The sequence below is a fragment of the Rana temporaria genome, chromosome 6, assembly GCF_905171775.1.
Source record: "Rana temporaria chromosome 6, aRanTem1.1, whole genome shotgun sequence".
NCBI lineage: Eukaryota > Metazoa > Chordata > Amphibia > Anura > Ranidae > Rana > Rana temporaria.
The window spans coordinates 77041224-77062070 of NC_053494.1; the positions used below are offsets into that span (position 1 = coordinate 77041224).

General features: G+C 46.6%; 1 protein-coding gene across 12 annotated transcripts in view; it reads left to right on the forward strand.

Annotated features, from left to right (window-relative positions):
- Window positions 1–20847, forward strand: part of CLEC16A (C-type lectin domain containing 16A) — a 1403906-nt gene that overhangs the window by 41250 nt on the left and 1341809 nt on the right. The gene's annotated exons all lie outside the window — the stretch shown is intronic.

Genomic DNA, 20847 nt, shown 5'->3' on the forward strand with positions numbered 1-20847 from the left:
TACGTAGCATATGCAATGTACAGCTTGTTTGGTGATCACTGTAAATTCCTCATGTTGAAGACCCATTTGATTTCGATACAACCCTTTCCTAGAAGAAAAGTTTAAAGTGCACCCAGCATATGCTGCCACACGAGTGCCATTCAGCAGTACATATATTATATATATTTTCATAATCTGTATTTTCAGTATGATAGTGGGCTGAAGGAGTCCTGGAGGGTGTGACAGGATTTGGTATGGGCATAGTGCCCTCTGCATACATTTTGAAATATTTATTTTGCAGAAGTGGAGTGTGTGTTTTGAATGTCATTAGGGACACATGAACACTGATAATGTTCCAGGATGTTGTCACTACTGAGTAAGCAATGTGTGTGCTCGGGACCTGTCAGCATTGCAGGACAATACTCTGAAAGGTGTTGGTCTGAGAAAAGGCACAAACTTTTCTTTTGCATTAATTTCTGGTGGCCTATTTTTCCAGCAGTTAACCACTTGACCACTGGGCACTTAAACACCCTTAATAACCAGACCAATTTTCAGCTTTCGGTGCTCACATTTTGAATGACAATAACTGTTATACAACACTGTATCCATATAAAATTTTAGTCCCCCCCCCCCCCCCCCACACACAAATGGAGTTTTCTTTTGGTGGTATTTGATCACCTCCTGAGGTTTTTATTTTTTTCGCTATAAATGAAAAAAAGAACGTAAATTTTGTAAAAAAAAAGAATTTTGAATGCACTGGTGTGGCTCTGGTGGGCACAGGCGGCACTGATGGGCACAGGTAGCACTGATTAGCACACAGGCGGCACTCGTGGGCACAGATGAGGCGCAGATAAGCACTGGTGGGCGCAGGTGTGACACTGATGGGGACTGTAGTGGCACTGGTGTTGGTTTGGTGGCACTTTGGGGCACAGATGTGGCACTGCGAAATAGAAGAAAAAACTCACTGTTTGGGTCACAAATCACTCTCCTCTCACGCTGGATCGGTGTGAGGAGAGTGATGAACTTGCAATGACCCTGCTGTCTGTTTACATTTTGTGATCGCTCCGTCATTGGACGGAGCGATCACGTAGTAAACGGCCGCTGTCATTGGCCGTTTACCGAGATCCGTGTTACGGGTCGCGTGGACGTTCCTGTGTGCGCGCGCGGGAACGATTCTCTGGGGGGACGTTAATTAACGGCCTCCCACAGTTAAGCAACCGCCCTGTAGACGCACTTTTGCTATAGGGCGGTTGGAAAAAAAAAATTATATATATATATATATATATATATATATATATATATATATATATATATATATATATATATATATATATATATATATATATAATTTTTTTTTTCTCGTTTCTTATAAAATTTTAAAATAAATTTATTTATATATTTAAATATTATTTAAAATCTAAAATCCTACATTTAAAAATCATCATTTATTTGCTAGAAAATTACATAGAACCCCTAAACATTATATACTTTTTTTTTTTTTAGCAGAGACCCTAAATACAATGGCGGTCTTTTATCTTGCACGGTATTTGTGCAGCAATTTTTCAAACGCTTTTTTTTTTTTTTACTGTTTTGCGCTTTTTAAAAAAACGTAGAGACGTATGGGCAGAGTATGGGCAGAGTATTTCTGGTTCATAGACGTCCTCCCAGAATAACTCGACCTCGCTGTAGACTTATTTTGTCTACAGCACGGTCGGCATGTGGTTAAATCTAACAAGTCATATCCTGTGTTGCTTTAGCTGTTATACTGATTACTGAAAAAATATGGATACTACAATTGTATACATTTTGTCTTGCATTGCTGTGTAGAGCATAAACTACAGTAAATCGAAAATATAAACATTTTATGTACAGGTATATATTATACAGTGCCTTGGAAAAAGTATGCTTACTCCTTGAAATGTTCCACATTTTGTCACTAAAAATGTAAATGTATTTCATTGAGATTTTATGTTGTAGAACACAAAGTGGCACAGAATTGTGACGTGGAAGGAAAATGATAAATGGTTTAAAATGGTTTAAAATGTTTTAAATATAGTGGAACCTTGGATTACGAGCATAATCCGTTCCAGGAGAATGCTCGTAATCCAAAGTCCTCGCATTTCAAAGTGAGTTTTCCCCATTGAAGTAGATGGAAACGGAAATAATTTGTTACGCATTGACTTCAATGGCATGCAATACCGTATGCGACCAGAGGCGTGGGGGGTGTGTGCCGGAGAGCCTCGGAAAGGCCCAAGGACAGCGGCTGACCTCAGACTCCGTTCACAAGCCTTTCCAAGGTCAGCCAAACTGTCCTTGGGCCTTTCCGGCCATTTCCTATCGGCTCCGGCGCCCCCCCCCACCTCAGGCCAAACACGGTACTGCACACCGCTTTGGCCTGAATCCTGCTCATTTTGCAAAACACTCGCAAACAGAGTTAGGAATTTAGGAAATGCAGTGCTGGTATTGCGAAACGCTTGTTAACCGAGTTACTCGAAATCCGAGGTTCCACTGTATCTAAAAAGCGTGGTGAGCATTTGTATTCATCTCCCTTTACTCTGATACCCCTACCTAAAATTTAGTGGAACCAATTGCCTTCAGAAGTCGCAGAATACTTGTAAGTTCCTCCATGAATAAAAAAAAAAAACACTTTATATTTCACGTGCTCATTTGTACTGTGTATTGCTGGATTGGTTGATATGTAAATTTGTTTGACCCTTTTTTCTGTTACCTGATCATATCATATGTCTATGTCCAGAGGCGTACCTAGTGAAAATGGCGCCTAGGGCAAGCACTGAAACTGCGCCCCTGTCAAAACATTTGAAACCTTTCAGATAACCAGGGACAGGGAGGGACGCAGTGCGACGAGGACAGAGTGGGACACTGGGGACCACTGGCATCTGGTGCTGACATTTTTTTGGGGGGGCGCAAATGGAAAGAAAAATCAATTACAGCCACTGTGCCATCAATGGGCAGTCATTGGCCGTCATGGGGGCGCCTTTCACTCCCCTCCCCAGTTGGAATATTAGCAATTGCTGTGCCGGCGCCGCGCTTCAGCAGACCAGCTGCAACGTGGGGGAGCTACATTAGTGGGGAGGCGGTCGCAGAAGGACGGGTGGATTTTTTTCGTGCGGGGGGTAGATTTTTGCTGCCCCCCTCCCCATGGCTGCCATACCCTAGATACTTTAGCTTTACCTCAGGGGGGGCCCCCCCTTGTATATTATTCTCAGGGAGTGAAGACGGGCCCTATGGTGGGTACAGTATCCCTGAGAATACTGGGGGTGTTTGACACAGTGGGCTGTCTACATCCCCAGGGACCATCCATCCCACTCTCTCCTCCTACCTGACAGTGGTGGATGGCGAGGAGGAGCCGCTCAGGATGTCCCCGATTCAGGGAGGGAGTCTCTGTGGATCTCTGGTAGTTTCAGATGCTGGCACAGAGGTAAAAGCTTCCCCGGGCTACAATAAGATGGCAGCGAGCGGTGTCTCACATGCTCAGAGCGGTAAACGGTCGAACGTTCCCCCCCCCCCCCCATCCTGCACACTACGGTGGGCAACCGGACAGCAGCATGGACAAGGGGGACGGACCGATAATGGCTTCTCAAGTCGCCACAGGGGGTGAGTGATTTTTTTTTTGGAGTGGTCCTATTAACACTATCCCCCACAGCCATGGGTTACAGGTCTTTTTCTTTTACTGTTTGTTTCAGAGATTGAAAGCCCTGCCCAGGAGACCCCCAGCAGGTCTAAAGGCAAATCCTCAGGCAAATCTAAACGCTGTGGTTATTGTGGGGATAAACTCCCACAAGACTATGTGAAACCCTTCTGCTCTAAGTGTATATTCAAATTAGCAGAGCGCTGCAAGCTGAAATGCTGGCTACGCTTCAATCCTTTAAAGCCTCGGTAGCTAGCAGGGAAGTAGCTTCCGTAGGTAGGGGAAGCTCCCCCTCCCTAGTAGAGACTCAGACTAATGTTACGGAGGAGTCTCAGGGACAATCGCTAACCTACTCAGACGTAGAGTTGGAACTCTCGGATTAGAGTTCCAGAGAGGAAGGGGAGGATTCTGACCACAGTGGTCTGGAAGATACTAAGCCTGGGGGTCATCTCTTTTCAGCAGAGGATATGGAGGATCTTCTCAAAGCTATCTACTTCAAAAAAACGTTTTCAGGGAAAGGAGGAGGCAAAGAAAAAGGTGGGATCCTTTTTTCCGCAGCTACTTCTTCCAACAAAGAAACCAAGTGACGCCAGCATATAAGTTGGCGGAAGGCTCTCATGGTTTCTCCCCCAGTGGGAAAATATCACACAGAGTCCTTATATTCTAAATTTGATAAAGGAGGGGTACAAGTTAGAATTCCTTTCTCCCCCACCACCAAACTTTAGACACATTAAAGACCCATTAAAAGCAAGGGGCCTACTGGAGAGTGTCTGGGAACTAGCGGAACAGCAGGTCATCATTCCTGTTCCAGTAGATCAAATTGGCCAGGGGTTTTACGCCCACATATTTGTGGTGCCAAAACCATCCGGAAAATTCCGGCTGATTATAAATCTACGAAAACTAAACCAACACCTGGTTTACAAAAAAATTCAGGATGGAAAGCATTTACATGGTTAGACACCTCCCAAGAAGGAGTCTTTATGATAACTTTGGACCTAAAGGATGCTTCCCTGCGTGCTCCTATTTCCCCCCGACACATCAGAAGTTCCTGAGGTTTGCAGTACAGACGAAACAGGGCGTCCGACATTGGCAGTTCAAGGCTCTCCCCTTTGGCCTAGCGGCCAGTCCAAGAATCTTTACCAAGGTTCTGGCCGAGGTGGTGTCATTCCTACACCTCCAGGGGATAGCCTTGATCCCATACCTGGACGATATGTTGATTTTCAGTCCGGCCCTGGAACAAATCCAGGCAGACCGAGACAGAGTCCTGTCCACACTAGAGTCTCTGGGGTGGCTTATCAGCAAAGAGAAATCATCCCTAGACCTTGCACAGTCCAAGGTGTTTCTAGGGTACCGGGTGGACTCGGTAAACCAAAGGATCTTTCTACCAGAAGAAAACTCAAAAGAACAAAGAGCAGTCTCTGCCTTGCTTGGTTCCAGAGAGTTCTCCCTAAGGACCATGATGAGAGTGTTGGGACTCATGTCATCCTGCATCCCAGTTTCACGGTTCACTGGGTCCAATTCCATTCCCGGAAACTCCAGGGATTCCTTCTCTCCTCCTGGGACGGGAGAAGAGAATCCCTGGACTTAAGTGTCCCTCTCAGAGGCAAGGAACTCCCTAGACTGGTGGCTGAGCGCAGACAACCTGTCAGGAGGGCGCTCCTGGACCCAACAGAATCCATTGATTTTGACCACAGACGCAAGCGCCTGGGGCTGGGGAGCGCATATAGGAGTTCTCTTTGCCCAGGGACCTTGGGACCGGGAACAGAGCAAAGCCTCCTCCAATTTCAGGGAGCTATTGGCGGTCGGTCAAATTCTATCGGACAATGCAGTAGCTGTGTCCTTTCTAAATCATCAAGGGGGAACAAGGTCCAGCACGCTGATGAAACTGACCCAGGAGATCCTGGGGGACATGGAGAAAAGGATTCTCTCAGTTTCGGCGGTACATGTAAAAGGGTCCCTAAACATTCACGCAGACTTCCTCAGCAGGCAGCCCATTCATCAGGGAGAGTGGGAGCTAAACAACAAGGTTTTCTTTCTGGTAAGCCAACACTTTGGCAGACCAGAAATAGACTTATTTGCCTGCAAAAAGAACAGGAAGGTCCACAAGTACTTCTCCCTCACCAGAGAACAGGATGCCTACGGGATAGATGCCCTGGCACAGAAATGGGAGTTCACCCTAGCTTATGCCTTTCCTCCTCTGGCTCTCATCCCCAGGGTTCTACAGAAGCTATCCAGGTCAAAGGGATACCTAATCCTGATCGCACCCTGGTGGCCGAAGCGGGCTTGGTTCCCCACACTGAGAAGGTGGTCGATTGCTCCTCCGTTACATCTCCTGTCCAGATGCGATCTCCTCTCCCAGGGAACCAGTGTTGCATCCCGATCCGGGTTTCCTTTCCCTGACTGCATGGTATTTGAGAGGGAGATCCTCAGGCTCAGGGGGTGCTCGGAAAAAGTGATTGACACACTCTTGCAGAGTAGGAAGCCAGTCACCAGGAACATTTATGCTAAGGTTTGAAAGGTCTTCTCTCGCTGTGCCCAGCTTAGAGAAGGTTCTCTCCAAACAGTCCCCATGGTCCTGGATTTCCTTCAAGAAGGAGTTGAGATCAGGGCTTAGCAGTGAGTACACTGAGGGCCAGATTCTCAAAAGAGATACGCCGTCGTATCTCTGAGTCTGCCCGTCATATCTATGCGCCTGATTCATAGAATCAGTTACGCATAGATAACCATTAGATCCGACAGGCGTAAGGCTCTTACGCTGTTGGATCCTAAATGCATTTTTTTTTGCCGCTAGGTGTCGCCGACGTCGCTTTCCTGATCGAGTATGCAAATTAGCAAAATACGCGCATTCCCGAACGTACGCCCGACCGACGCAGTGAAGTTACGAAGTTTACGTAAGATTTGTGACGCATAAAGTTGCCCCTGGGTATATGAGGCGCAGTCAATGTTAAGTATGGCCGTCGTTCCTGCATCAAAATTTGAAAATGTACGTCGTTTGCGTAAGTCGTACGTGAATGGCGCTGGACGCCATTTACGTTAACGTCAAAACCAATGACGTCCTGGCGACTTCATTTAGCGCAATGCACGTCAGGCAATTTTAGGGACGGCACATGCGCAGTACGTTCGACGCGGGAACGCGCCTAATTTAAATCCACGCCCCCTACCCGGATCATTTGAATTAGGCGGGCTTGCGCCGGAGGATTTGTGCTACACCGCCGCAACTTTACAGGCAAGTGCTTTGTGAATCAAGCACTTGCCCGTAAAACTTGCGGCGGCGTAACGTAAATAAGATACGTTACGCCGCCGCAAAGATGCGGCGATCTACAAGAATCTGGCCCTCTGGGTCCAGGTGGCAGCCTTGTCAGTATTTTTTGACCAAAGGCTAGCCCTGAACCCACTGGTAAAAAGGTTTTTGAAAGCCAGGGAAAGGGTAACCCCGGTAAAGACGATCAGGTTTCCACCTTGGGATTTATCCCTGGTACTAGATGCTCTAACCAAAGAGCCTTTTGAGCCGGGGGCTCAAATTTCTGTTAAATTCCTTTTACTTAAGATGGCCTTTCTTCTAGCAATCGTGACAGCCAAAAGGGTGCGTGATTTACAAGCTCTGACTATAAAAGCCTTTTTTGTTGCTCCTGGAGGATAGGGTTATCCTCAGACAGGACCCGTTAGATTTACCAAAAGTGACCTCGGAATTCCACAGGTCACAGATTGTCCTCCCCTCCTTTTTGTCAGAACCCAAAAAATGACAAGGAGTCAAGGTTTCATTTATTAGATGTTAGAAGGTGTCTTCTAACCTATTTTAGATAGTGAGTTCAGGAGATCAAATCATTTGTTGATTAATTTTTCCGGTCAAAAGAAAGGGCTTCAAGCCTGGATTAAACAGACTATCGCAGTAGCTTATGAACAGTCAGGAAAACCTGTTCCAGAGCACATTAAAGCTCACTCAACCAGATCTCTGGCGACCTCCTGGGCAGAGAAGGCAGGCGATTCAATTGATCAGATCTGCAAAGCAGCAACTTGGACGAGCCAAAATAAATTTGAGGCGCTACAGAGTGGAGCTGTTGTCCCCTCAGGACTTGGCATTCGGCAGGAAGGTCCTACAGGCTGTGAGCCCACCCTAAGGTAGGCCTGAACTTCTTGCTCATCTCAGGTGTGCCGTCCTGGATGATGACTGGAGAAAAGTACCAGTTACACTTACCGGTAACGGATTTTCTAGGAAATCTTCCAGGAAGGCAGGCCTACTTCCCACCCTTTAATGTTGGTGATGTTTGTATTCACAGAAGGTACCCTCTGACACCGGTGTGGGTCTGTGTTTTGTCATAACTGAGGGAAGGGTGGGGCCTTTTAAACTCTGTTGATTGTGTTTCCTGTCAGGTGGGACCGTCATCTCAGGTGTGACGTCCTGGAAGATTTCCTAGAAAATCCGTTACCGGTAAGTGTAACTGGTACTTTTTTGGCTTAAAAGCAAAACCCAAAAGTGGTGAAAAACTAACACTGCACATCACCCTGAACACTTCATTCTCACCGTGAAACATGGTGTTGGCAGTGTAATGTTTTGGGGATGCTTTTCTTTAGCAGGAACAGGGAAGCCGGTCAGAGTTGATGGGAAGATGGATGGAGCCAAATACAGAGCAATCTTAGAATAAAACCTGTTTTGAGTCTGCAAAAGACTTGAGACTGGGGTGGAGCTTCGCCCTCCAGCAGGACAAGGACCCTAAACATACAGCCAGAGCTACAATGGAGTGGTTTAGATCAAAGCATATTCATGTGTTGGACTGGCCCATTCAAAGTCCAGACCTAAATCCGACTTATAATCTGTGGCTGTACACAGACGCTCTCCAGCCAATCAGCCAGAGCTTGAGCTATTTTGCAAAGAATAATGGGCAAAAATTTCACTCCTAGATGTGCAAAGCTGGTAGAGACATTCCGAAAATGACTTGCAGCAAAAATGTATAATTTTTCCTTTCACTTCACAATTATGTGCCACTTTGTGTTGGTCGATCACATAAAATACATTTACATTTTTGGTTGTAACCTGACAAAGTGAAAAATGTCAAGGGGTATGAAGACTTTTTCAAGGCCTTGTATGTTGTCACCGGAAAAAATAATCTTCTGCAATTTTTAAAGCAAATAAAAATAATAGCAACCAGTTCCTAAATTCAGAGTCATGTAGCTCTGTTAGAAAGTGTATCCTAGGCTCCCAGTAAAAACTGGATCTGTGTCCTATAATCCATTTGTTTTAGTGAAAATGCTTATAATAAAGTCCTCAAGGTATCATGCAGCCACAGAGTTAAAGCGGAGGTTCCGCGGTGTAACGGTCATCACCGTTTACGACCTTCCATCCATTCCAAGACAGCTTATCGACACTCCACAATCAGGCAAACGAACAAGACCCATAAGAATTCCCCCCAGAAACGAGACACACAGCTCTTGTTTGAGGTTCAAAACAGGGAATGAATCTTTATTATCTGCACATGGTAACACATTTCTCTTCAAAATACATCCCTCCCACCCTTGGGAAACAGGGTGGGTTAAATTGTCCAATGACAATGGTGATACAGGTCAGGTGTGTTCAAACTTCTCCTTCAGCAAACAGTCCCAGCAGGGGGGGGGGGGGCTGCTGGAGTGATTCCCCCCCTTTCCTCACAGCAAGACACTTAGACCCCATAATAGGTATGCAGACTGACTACCAAGCTCCAATCCACATAGCCGACTTAATTACCACAATAGACAATGGAATGCAATCACACCCCACCCCTTTCATCACAGCAAGCTTACTAGTATACATCAGCCAACACACAATATATATACAATATCTGACCGCATTAAATGTGACTAGCACAGACCATAGTGGGGTTCTCATTCACCCTGTGCCCCTAAAGTGACTCCTGTTACACGCGGGTTCTGCAATTTTTGTTAAAATCTGCAATGCTTTGATATATTCTCTCTCTCTCTCTCTCTCTCTCTCTCTCGATATAGATATAGATATAGATATAGATATATATATATATATATATATATATATAAATTGCAAGGTACCACTCACTTGCTAGCCGCTCGTACATCCGTCTGTTTGGTTTTCGTCCTAAAGAACAAGTTTTAAAAAATAGTCCTGGGCTTTTCCATCTTGCTTGTGGGCATTGTAAAGCCCACAAGCAAACACTTCCTGGATTCCGTGATTCGATGCGATGCCTGCTTCCCGCATCACGTGATTCTCGAGCCAGCACGAGAATACATGCCTGGCTATTGTGGATGGTCTCCTGTGAGTGTTGAAACGTCACTCACAGGAGACATTGCACACAGGTCCCAGCGTCGTGGGGGGGGGGGGGAGCAACACACCCTCTCCTGCAGGGAACAAGGTGAGGCTGAATCCATCTGTATAAAGGTAAGCGTACAGATCTGGGAAAAAAGACAGCGGTTTAGGCATTTAAGGCTGCAGTTATGATAAATACAAAGTTCAGTTTGAGGGTGAACCTCCGCTTTAACTAGTTTACAGATCTAATAGAATTAATAGTACAGGACATTATCTAAAGACCCTATTCCAGTTGAGTTTTTAAGGTGGAACTCTGCTTTAACCACTTCACTTCGGAATGCTCTATTGTTCTGAAAGGATATCATATGATGTCATTTAAAGGCTCTAGGGCGCACCGCCGGCGGCACGCGCACCCATCGCATCACTGGGAACAGTGTGTGTGTGCCCAATGGCCGCCGGGCACCTGCGATTGCCCAGTAACTGAGCAGGGACGTGGAGCTCTGTGTGTAAACATGGAGCTCCACGTTCTGTCAGGGAGAGGGGAGACCGATCTGTGTCCCTTGTACATAGGGACACGGATCGGTCACCTCCCCCAGTCACCCCCCTCCACACACAGTCAGAACACACCCAGGATACACATTTAACCCCTTCCCTGCCCCCTAGTTGTTAACCCCTTCCCTGCCAGTCACATTTATACAGTAATCCATGCATATTTATAGCACTGTTCACTGTATAAATGTGAATGGTCCCAAAAATGTGTCAAAAAGTGTCCGATATGTCCGCTATAATGTCGCAGTCCCGAAAAAACGCAGATCGCCGCCATTCCTAGTAAAAAAAAATAAAAATCATTATGTCCCCTATTTTGTAGGTAATCTAACTTTTGCGCAAACCAGGTTATTGCAAATTTTTTTTTTTTTTTGCCAAAAATATGTAGAATACGTATCGGCCTAAACTGAGAAAAAAAAAATATATTTTTTTTTTTTAAAAATGGGATATTTATTATAGCAAAAAGTAAAAAATATTGTGTATGTATTTATTTATTTTTTTCAAAATTTACACTTTTTTATTTGTTTATAGCCCAAAAAATAAAAACCGCACAGGCGATCAAATACCACCAAAAGAAAGCTCTATTTGTGGGGGGGAAAAAAAGGACGTCAATTGTGTTTGGGAGCCATGTCGCACGACCGCGCAATTGTCAGTTAAAACGTCGCAGTGCCGAAGCTAAAATCTCGTCTGGGCAGGAAGGGGGTGTATGTGCACAGTAGGCAAGCAGTTAAAGACCGACCCCTTTACATATCCGTCGGCAGAATGGCACGGACAGGCAAAGGCACATACAGATATGTCGCCTTTTAAGATGCCGCCGTGTGGTCTCGCGTGTGCCGCCGTGCTCGCGACCCTGCCACCTTCACGTGAGTCGGACCGCGGGTCCTGTGGACTCTATCGCCGCGGGCATCCCTGCAATCATCTCACGGAGGTATGTAGTGGGGAGATGCTTGTGTAAATAAGCATCTCCTTGCTCTGCCTAGTCACAATGACACTGATCTCGGCTCCGTGTACTTACTAGTAAAAAAAAATATTAATAATGCCATAAAACTAACCCTTTTTTTTTTTTTTTTTTGTAGACGCTATAACTTTTGCGCAAACCAATCTATAAAAATTTTTTTTTTTGAACCAAAAATATGTAGAATACGTATCGGCCTAAACTGAGGGAAAATATTTTATCCTATCTCTATCTATCTATCTATCTATCTATCTATCTATCTATCTATCTATCTCAAAAAGTAAAGTATTTTTTCAAATTGTCGCTCTATTTTTTGTTTATAGCACAAAAAATAAAACCGCAGAGATGATCAAATGCCACTAAAAGAAAGCTCTATTTGTGGGGAAAAAAAGGACGCCAATTTTGTTTGGGAGCCACGTCGCACGACCATGCAATTGTCCGTTAAAGTGACAGTGCCGGATCGCAAAAGGGGCCTGGTCCTTTAGCTGCAAAATGGCCAGGGGCTGAAGTGGTTAAACTTCACAAAGCTGGAGATCAGCTTTAACCAGTTGCTATCTGCCCACAGTACATTTACTGTGACAGGGCGGCACAGCCAGACTAGGTGATGTACTTGTACGTTGCCTAGCACATGCACGCTACCGTGCCCTCATGACCACTGTGTACAGTTTACACAGCGGATCACTGTGCTCAGTATCTGGTCGCTCCTCTGATCACTATGATTGGTCATAGCAATGACAAGATTACAATGTCAATGGTGCGCCAATTCAAGAAGTTATTGCGCAAAAATTTACAAATATGCATTAATGCCTATCCATAATTTCAAGGAAACGCAAAAAAAAATTGCAGTCAGATGCGATATGTGAAACAGTGGAGTGCTTGAATCAAAATTAATGTAAAATTCATCTGATTTTACAGATGATTTATAATAAAGTGCTTGTGCATCAAAGTGATGCGATGTGAAGATCACATGCTCAAAAAACAGTTCTGGAAATTTGTGATCCCCTTTTGCGTCCACCATCCAGGTATCCACCAGGGGAGTGCCCTAGAAGCTCACCTTAAACAAGGGATTCTCAACCTCTCTAGTGCTGTGACCCCTTGATAAAATTTCCCAAGTTGTGAGGACCCCTAACGATAAAATTTATTTTCGGAGCGTGGGTTGTCAGCACCCAAGGCATGACAAGTAATTTGCGCCCCTAACCCACGGACTTTTAACACCCTGAGTTCCTTCCACTCGTACAATATTAAAACCCCTTATGGTACATTTTAGGATGTACCACTCTTAATTCTCCTTGCTTTCCCTTTTATTTCGCTCTATGCTAATTTCGTGTGTGTGTGTGTGTGTGTGTGTGTGTGTGTTTTTGTTTTTTTCTTCTATCCCTCTCTTTAGACGCATTTCTTGTTCTTGTTCCTCCTCCCATTTTTTTTTCTCCCTTCTATGTATTCTCCATTTTTATTCCTTCTCTTACTACAGGGCTTGACAAATTTGCTTGAAATCTAGGAGCCAGCTAAAGTTAGGAGCCAGTAACGTGACCCCCCCCCCCCCCCCCCCCGGCCGAGCTCACGTTCAGAAGCGAACGCATTAGTGAGTAGCGCCCGCATATGAAAGCAGTGTTCAAGCCACACATGTGAGGTATCGCCGTGATTTGTAGAGCGAGAGCAATAATTCTAGCCCTAGACCTCCTCTATCTCAAAAAATCCAACCTGTAGAATTTTCCTTTCCCCATGGAGAAGTTTCGCCATTCCATGAGCGTGACATGTTGGGTATCAATTTACTAAGCGTTACATTATCTTTCACAATATAAAAGAATTGGGCTAACTTTACTGCTGTCTTGTTTTATTTTACCCTTTCGTCTTCCAGGACAGCCCTGTAGATGTAGCTCCTCCCTCCGGGACAGGAAACACAATCGCCCCCAATTACAAAAGGCGGTCCTCAGGGCCTTCTCCTCAGTTTTTTGTGTTTCCTGCCGGACGGGAGGAGATGCAATCGTGGAACGTGTCTTTTTTTGTGGGGAGCGAACCTACCTCATACCTTCAGCACTCCTCTGGCCCTAGGGGTAGAGAGCGTGGCTGGAGTCTCCTCCGCCGTGAGCTCGGCGAGAGTCGGCCCCCGTTGACGGCGGGATCCGTCCCCTGGAGCATCTGGATGGCCGTGGCTGCGAGGGTGAGAGACGCCATCGAATCGGCTTTTCGCCACTTCCGGTATTCGATGAGGGGGCGTGTACCGTGCGTTCCAAAGAGAGGAAGGAGAATCTCGGCGGAAGCGCGTCATCAGGGGGCCCCCGGAAGTATCGTTCCTACTTCAAAAAAGGGCGCGGAGGGGACTCGAAGGAACCCGGCGCTAGTGTTTGTTCAGAGAGACTGAAACAAAAAACACAGGACCATGGATGCAGCAGTGGCTATTCCCGATCCTGGTCCAACAGGCACCGGTACCTCTCAGGTAAGGCCTGGTGATGGCACATGGCTTATTCTGTTAGGTAGGGGATTGTTACCCCATATACCCCCCCTAGGTGGTGAGCCTGTCTGGTGGAGGGTTTGGCACCTTCTAGGAACCTTTTCACAGTGGTGAATACAGGTCTTGCTGGTTGTAATGTGGTCCACTGTGTTGTTTGTCTTTAACAGGTTAAGGCCCATGATAAGAACCAGCCTCCTAGGAAGAAATGTGCCGTGTGTGGGACAAAGCTAAGTTCTAACTGGGATAAGCCTTTATGTCCTGATTGTGTCAACAGCTTGGTTAAGGAAAGTTCAGTAACCACTTGTCACCAAATGTTGTCATCTTTTAAAGATGAAATTGCATCCACATTTCAGTCGTTTAAAGGACTGATAGACAGGATGCAGGGTCCGGCCCCGTCCCTACCTAGGGCCTCTAGTGTTCCTTCCCTACAAATTCAAGAGGAAGAGGAGGAGGTTAGAGACAGGACTCCCAGATCAGTTGTTTCCTCTCAGGCAGGTTCAGCATCTGAATCAGAGGGAGAGGAGGATTCCTCCAGGGCGGCCAGATACAAATTGTCATTAGATGATGTGGGGGATCTTCTAAATGCTATCTATGATACTTTAGATATCCAAGAGGAACAGGTTCAGCTCTCAAAGCATGACCTTATGTATCAAGGGAATGCGACTAGAACCAAAGTTTTTCCGGTTCATAAGTCTCTGATCGATATGATTCTGCGAGAATGGGAACAACCTGAAAGAAGACCCTTTTTCTCAGGCAGCCTCAAACGTAGGTTTCCATTAGGGTTGTCCCGATACCACTTTTTTTAGGACCGAGTACAAGTACCGATACTTTTTTTCAAGTAGTCGCCGATACCGAATACCGATACTTTTTTTAAATGTGTCCCCAAATGCAGCCATGTCCCCCCCATATGCAGCCATGTCCCCCACATATGCAGCCATGTCCCTCTAGCCATGTCCCTCACATATGCAGCCATGTCCCTCTAGCCATGTCCCTCACATATGCAGCAATGTCCCTCTAGCCATGTCCCTCTAGCCATGTCCCTCACATATGCAGCAATGTCCCTCTAGCCATGTCCCTCACATATGCAGCCATGTCCCTCTAGCCATGTCCCTCACATATGCAGCCATGTCCCTCTAGCCATGTCCCTCACATATGCAGCCATGTCCCTCTAGCCATGTCCCTCACATATGCAGCCATGTCCCTCTAGCCATGTCCCTCACATATGCAGCCATGTCCCTCTAGCCATGTCCCTCACATATGCAGCCATGTCCCTCTAGCCATGTCCCTCACATATGCAGCAATGTCCCTCTAGCCATGTCCCTCGATGCGGCGGCGCGATGCAGCGGCGGGGGGGAAGGGGGGGGGGAAGTATTCTATTTAGGTATCGGGGGTATTTGCGCGAGTACGAGTACTCCCGCAAATACTCGGTATCGGTCCCGATACCGATACTGGTATCGGTATCTGGACAACCCTAGTTTCCATTTGAATCAGTTGTGTCTCATCCTTGGAACAAGGTTCCTAGACTGGATGCCCCTTTAGCCAAAGTTTCCAGAAGGACGGATTTGGCTTTTGATGACCTCGGTTCCCTTAGGGACCCAATGGACAAAAGGGGGGACCTACTATTGAAAAGAGCTTGGGACGCCTCTGCGATTAGTTTAAAGCCAGCTCTAGCAGCTACTTGTGTAGCAAGGAACTTGGAGTGTTGGCTCACCCAGTTGCAGGCACACATCTTGGCCGGTACCTCCAGACAGGAGCTTCTAAAATCCTTTCCACTCCTATTCAAGGCAGTAGGATTTCTAGCGGACGCCTCAGAGGAGTCAGTAAAGTTGGCTGCCAGGTCAACAGCTCTTGTCAATGCAGCCAGAAGATCGGTATGGCTGAAAACCTGGACGGGCGATGCCGCCTCAAAATTGAAATTGTGTGGTCTTCCTTTTTCAGGAGACCACCTTTTCGGATCCGGCCTCCAAGAGGCTTTGGAGCGTACTCAGGACAGGAAGAAGGCCTTTCCTGAGAAGAAGAAAAAAACAGAAGGAAAGTTTTTTTCGTGGCTTCAAGGGATCAAGCTTTTGGCAAAACCAGAAGAAAGAAGGCCAACCCAAGAAGCACTGGGCAGGTCACAAGTGTCGTGGTAGAGGAGGAATCCTATTCAATCCTCCTCAACCCGCCCCAAAACCACAGTGACTCCTGTGTCCCCGTGGGAGGAAGGTTGGGGCAGTTCCTCCCACAATGGACCAAGGCAACCTCAAGCCCGTTCATTCTAGATCTTATAAAGAACGGATACAAGCTGGAGTTTGCGTCACTGCCTCACTTGAACTTCATGGTGACTCAGCCACCCAGGGAAAAAGCAAAGGCAGAAGCTCTCATGCTGTCTCTAGGAGAATTGGTGGATCAGAGTCCTAATTCTGGTACCCCTGGAGGAGCAGGGACAGGGAGTATATTCCCATATGTTTATCGTAAAGAAACCATCAGGGAATTTCCGGATGATCCTGAACCTCCGGCCTCTGAACAAATTTGTAAAATACAAAAGGTTCAGAATGGAGTCGATCTTTACGGTATCAAGATGTCTGTTCCCAGGGTGTTACATGGCGACCCTGGATCTCAGGGATGCTTACCTGCACATCCCTATACATCCAGATTACCAAAAATTCCTCAGGGTGGCAGTAAGGGTAACTCTAGGGGGTTCAACACTATCAGTTCCAAGCCCTGCCCTTTGGGCTATCCTCGTCACCGAGAATTTTTACCAAGGTTCTGGCAGAGGCTCTTGCCCCTCTCAGGGACCAAGCGATCACAGTAATCCCATACTTAGACGATCTACTGTTCGTAGCAAGATCGGCTCAACAGTTAGAGAGGGATTTACTGGTAGCACAGGAGTTTCTCTCCTCACTCGGATGGATAATCAACCGGGACAAATCACAGTTGGTGCCATCCCAGGAGGTAGTATACCTAGGGTACAAGATATCTTCGGAAAAGAGAAAAATTTATCTCCCCAAGTTACCAAAGTAAATCAGGCGGTAGCCCAGTTACAGTCCAATCAGTGGACTTCAATCAGAGAAGTAATGAGGGTCCTGGGATTCATGACATCCTGTTTCCCTGCAGTTCCTTGGGCAAGACATCAACGTCCATTACAGGAACTTATGCTCCGTCTCTGAAGTGGCCAGAGCCAGGATTTAGAGTCACTGATCCCAATCTCAGCAAAAGTAAAGAGGACATTGGTGGTGGCGAGGACATCACAATCTGAGCAAAGGTCTAGACTGGTCCTTCCCGGCGGAAGTAGTGGTGACAACGGACGCAAGTGCCTGGGGCTGGGGAGCCCACCTAGAGGAAGCAGTAGCCCAGGGAGCATGGTCCCCAGGGGAGGCAAGTCGCTCTTCCAACCAAAGAGAGCTTTTGGCAATTCTAAGGACGATAGAGTCATTCCAGGGAAGGTTGGTAGGACGTCACCTGCAAGTTCGCTCGGACAACGCGGCTGCAGTCGCGTACTTGAACAAGCAGGGAGGGACAAGAAGTCTGGCTCTTCAGGAGATATCCAACAAAATCCTCTCCTGGGCGGAGACCAACTTGTCTTCACTAACAGCAGTCCACCTAAAGGGTACTCAAAACTCTCTGGCAGATTATTTAAGTCGCCAGCCAGTGAGACAGGACGAGTGGTCCCTAAACGAAGAAGTATTCTCTCAGATAACACAGAGGTGGGGTCTTCCGGAAGTAGATCTTTTTGCCTCGGAAAAGAACAGGAAGGTAACCCAATTCTTCTCAATACATCCAAGAGATCAGGCCTTAAGGATAGACGCCTTTGCCGGTCCTTGGAGGTTCAACATCTGCTACGCCTTCCCCCCAGTAAGGATGATCGCAGCGGTACTTCAGAAGTTTCGGTTGGAGGAGACAGACTTGATTTTGATCGCGCCCTGTTGGCCAAAGAGGCCCTGGTTTGCAATCCTGAAGGAACTGTGCATTCTCCCTCCATTCCCCCTTCCAATCCGGAAGGATCTGATCTCGCAGGGTCCAATCCTACACCCGCAGGTAGACAGACTAAGTCTAACTGCGTGGTATCTGAGGAACAGTTGTTGAGAGCAGAGGGTTTCTCAGAGAGGGTAATAAACACCTTATTACAGTGCAGAAAGCCAGTTACGAGAGCAATCTATGCCAAATTCTGGAAGAGATTTTGTTCATGGATGAAAGAACAAGAGTTAGATCATCCAGGGATTCCAGCTATTTTGGAATTTTTACAGGCTGGGGTGGATCTGGGTCTCTCCCCCTAGCACCCTAAAAGTACAGGTAGCAGCCCTGAGTGTCTTCTTGCAGTATTCCCTACAGCAGAATTCGTTCGTTAAGAATTTTTTCAAGGCTTTATCAAGATCAAGGCCAGTAAGGGTTTCGACCTGTCCTTCTTGGGATCTTTCGTTGGTGCTCAGGGCACTTTCAGGCAAACCTTTTGAACCTCTGGAGGAATCCATCTTGAAATGGGTTGCACTTAAGACAGTGCTCTTGGTGGTGGCAGTGACCTCAGCCAGACGGGTGAGTGAGCTACAGGCTCTTTCAATTTTGGAGCCTTTTTTGTTAATTTTTGAAGATCGGATTATTTTGAAAACAGACCCCAGTTTTCTCCCAAAAGTTGTGTCCAAGTTTCATAGGACACAGGACATTGTCCTTCCTTCTTTTTGTTCCACCTCAAACTCAGAGGGAGCACCCCAAAACTTGTTAGATGTTAGGAGGTGCCTTTTAATTTACTTAGAAGTTTCCAAAGAATTTAGGAAGAGCGATTCCCTTTTTGTTAATTTTTCAGGAAGTAAAAAGGGGCAGAAAGCGTCTAAATCCTCCATTGCTAGATGGATCAGGATGGCAATAGGAAAGGCTTATGAGTTAGAGGGCATACAAGCCCCGTTTGTTAAAGCACACTCGACTAGAGCGGTTTCAAGTTCATGGGCTGAGAGGGCCGGAGCCTCACCAGAAGAGATTTGCAAGGCGGCAACGTGGTCAAGTTATACTACTTTCGCCAAGCACTATCGCCTGGACTTGATGTCTGAGAAGGATCAGGCATTTGGTAGAAGGGTCCTCCAAGCAGTAACCCCACCCTGATAAGTAAGTTTCTTGTCAATCATCTACAGGGCTGTCCTGGAAGACGAAAGGGTAAAACCGGAGTTAGGCTTACCGGTAACTCTGTTTTCAGGAGTCTTCCAGGACAGCCTGGCTTCCCACCCGGTGTTTATATTTCTAACTGGAAGTGGAGGTTTGTACTAACGATGTGTTGGTAGATTATGTCTTTCAGAGCCCTTCAGGAATTCTTGGATGAACTGAGGAGAAGGCCTGGAGGACCGCCTTTTGTAATTGGGGGTGATTGTGTTTCCTGTCCCGGAGGGAGGAGCTACATCTACAGGGCTGTCCTGGAAGACTCCTGAAAACAGAGTTACCGGTAAGCCTAACTCCGTTTTTTTTTTAATAAAAAAGGTGTGTGTTTTTCCGAAAAAAGTGCGCTTGTAAGACCACTGCGCAAATACGGTGTGACAAAGTATTGCAACGACCGACATTTTTTTCCTCTAGGGTGTTAGAATAAAAAATATATCTAATGTTTGGGGGTTCTAAGAGAACGAGATTATTGGGCAATGAAAACAGGCAGGGAAGCTCCATTAGCATTGCTGGTTGTCTTGTTATACCAACGGCCACCAGAAGGGGGCGCCAAAATCCATAAAGAAACAAAGGGCCAGCCTCGATTACCGGCAAGCGAGGCTGACGCAATTGCGCGGGGGGTGCACATGGAGACAGGTTAGCCCAGCTGTGCTGCCCCAGGTCGCTTATTTTAGTTGCAATTGCGACCTGGCGCCCAGGTTTGTCGAGCCCTGTTTTACTCATTGGTGTGGGGGGGGGGGGGGGGAGAGAATGGGATGTGTGGGAGTTCTTATTAGCCAACTTGGGTGCTCTTGATCAAGGTCACCTGAGAAAGGTAATGGGGACTTTGGCAACTATAATCACTGGTAGCGTTACTCGTGTCTCCGACTTTGTCGTGTCTCGTAGCAGTGACGCATATGCCGAAATCGGGAGATGGAGTCTCCTCCCAGTCACTCCCACTTCACATTCCTCACCAGTCAGCTGACCTCTAGTCTCTGCCCTCCAGTCATGCTGTAAACTGAATAGGCGGCTGCGAAGAGGCTGATTGGGTGGCCATAGGCTCCAGGGAAGCCATGAAAAGGCTGGGTGAGCAGTGCAGGCTTCAGGGACAGCCCAGGATTCAGTAGTGACCCCTGACAAATCGTCATTCGCCCCCCCCCCCCCCCCCCAGGTTGAGAAACACTGCCTTAAACAAAGACCACAACAGGTCTAGTGGCACTTTGGTATAAATATCCTTGGCAGCAGTTCATGTTCCATTCTCTCCTGCATAAAAATCCACAGCTGGTCTGACCAGGCTTTATTATATGGATTCTTTATGGAAAGTCACATTCCACTCGCCTCCTACTCCTTTATAGCATAAAATCGGGGATAAATATTCATGATGCTGTATTGGATCTCCTCAATTCACAGGCCGTACAAGACAAATAAGAACTCCAGAGTGTAGTAATTTCGCAGAAGAAATGGTTTTAATAAAACATAATACCTTTTTTACATCTAGGTTAAAAGCAAGCAGTGTCGATATAATCCCTACTTCCTGGTCTCGGCTGTGACCAGAAGTGATATCCCCGGCTCCTCCTTCGCAAGAAAACAAACCAGAAGAAAAGCGCCTCTGAGTATTCTGTTTTTAATATTTAAGATTGAAATGTATCCAGCACTTACATCATAATAATAATAATGGTGAAGTTCGGGAAGCTGGTCTAGACCTTGCTGGCAGTCAGTGGAGCCAGGATCGAGAGATGTGTGCATCTGAACCAGACTTCTGCAGCCGCTCGGAGCCGGGGGGAGCCGACTTATCGTAGGTATCATTGTCAAGAGCCAACATCTCCTCCATTCTCATAGTGTCATTCATAATCGAGACCCAATGTGACAAGGGAGGAGTGGTGGTCGACTTCCAGTAGGAAGGTATGAGCTGCCTC